Source organism: Equus caballus, chromosome 1, assembly GCF_041296265.1.
Source record: "Equus caballus isolate H_3958 breed thoroughbred chromosome 1, TB-T2T, whole genome shotgun sequence".
In the NCBI taxonomy this organism is placed as follows: Eukaryota; Metazoa; Chordata; class Mammalia; order Perissodactyla; family Equidae; genus Equus; species Equus caballus.
In genome coordinates this window covers 90,400,914-90,402,315 of record NC_091684.1, presented here as the reverse complement: position 1 = coordinate 90,402,315, position 1,402 = coordinate 90,400,914, and the positions used below count along the sequence as shown (strand labels likewise).

At 44.7% G+C, this 1,402-nt stretch overlaps 1 long non-coding RNA gene across 1 annotated transcript; it reads right to left on the bottom strand.

Annotated features, from left to right (window-relative positions):
- Nucleotides 1–309: 309 nt before the first annotated feature.
- LOC138916464 (uncharacterized) lies at nt 310–1,161 on the bottom strand. The gene is made up of 2 exons (XR_011423784.1): nt 1,059–1,161; nt 310–470 (listed from the first exon to the last, which is right to left on the bottom strand). It is a non-coding gene; the product is annotated as an uncharacterized lncRNA (long non-coding RNA).
- Nucleotides 1,162–1,402: the final 241 nt, after the last annotated feature.

The following is a 1,402-nucleotide window of genomic DNA, read 5'->3' as shown; positions in this document are numbered from 1 at the left end:
GAAGCTGCCTCTTTCTGACTGTTGGGTTGAGGCTATTGGCGAATGGCCAGTTCGGGAGGAACCAACTCCTTGACCTCACCACGCTTGTTGCCCTTTCTTCTTCTATCTTCCCAAACAGGGTTACTCCCTCCATCTCAAACCGTTCCCCTCTGGCTTTCCTAATTAATTTAATCCAAGCTTCTCTGGAGGCCTGACTCATCTCTGTTCTCCTGTAGTTATTCACGTGTTTGCTTCCCAACTCCTCCCTTATGTGCTTCTTCAGCTCCTTATCTTCCCTGTCACTGAAAAAAAAAATTTATGAGGAGCCACTTTTTCTAAAAGATTTAAGAGATCCATGAATTGGAGAGCACATTGTTCAAAACCAAAGCACCACCAAAGTCTCAGATAGAGCCGTCCCCTCTCAGTGCAGGGCTGGTTCCTTGAGGACTCACCGGATCAGAACCGAATGTCTTCCAATATCTCAATTTCACCTGTAGGGAAGAAGGGGAAGCTGATCTGAGGACTAGCCGAAGGTTTGTTCAGTAGATGCAAATCCTTTACCTTCCTTTTGCTCTTCCCTGACCTCCCAAGTATGAGCTGAAGCAAATAAAATGTGGGTACCGAGCTGGGATGTTGCCCACAACAACCACGGCAACACAGAGTCCAGCGCCACCCGACGTTTTCCTCCCGCCCTCCTAGCTAAACAAGACTGGTCATGAGCTTCCTCAGGGCTTCGTCAGCAGTCCTCCGGCCGTGGGCCTAAAGGACACAGCCTGACAAGAGACAGGATTTTTCACTAGTAAAAGGAAGGAGGAAGCTAAGCCAATTTTGTAGACATTTCAGCCCATTTCTCCTCCACATCCCACACCCAAGTACTTTGTCTCATCTTCTCTGAAGGAGAATGAAAAAGTCTATGAAGTGTGGCAGAATTATTTGGGAAAAAAAAATGCAAGGGTCCACCTACAAAAATAAATCCTCACTTAAAAGGTAACTTTCCCTTTCCAGTTAGTTATTTTCTTCCTTGGGATTTGCTTAGCTCACTTTACCCATTGTCACCAGTAAACCACCTCCTCTATGACCTGTCATCAAACAGGAAGATCACCATTTTCCTAGTCCAAGAACTACCACTGGCTCCCCATGACCATTTCCTTCCTTTCTTCCCCCCTCCCCAGCCTCTGTTGGTCACCCACATATTTACCACTTCATTTGCTTGTCATTCTTTCTTATAGTTCAAACATTCTCTCCGGAATGCGTCTTCTAGAATTTTCTTTGGGGAGTGTTTATGAGTGGCAAACTGTCAGTTTTTGACTATCTGTCCTTATTTTGCCCTTGTTTTTGGACAATATATTCATTGTATAGAATTATAAGATGGTCAGCACATTGAAGATAGAATTCCATTGTTTTCTGTCTTTCATTGTAACTG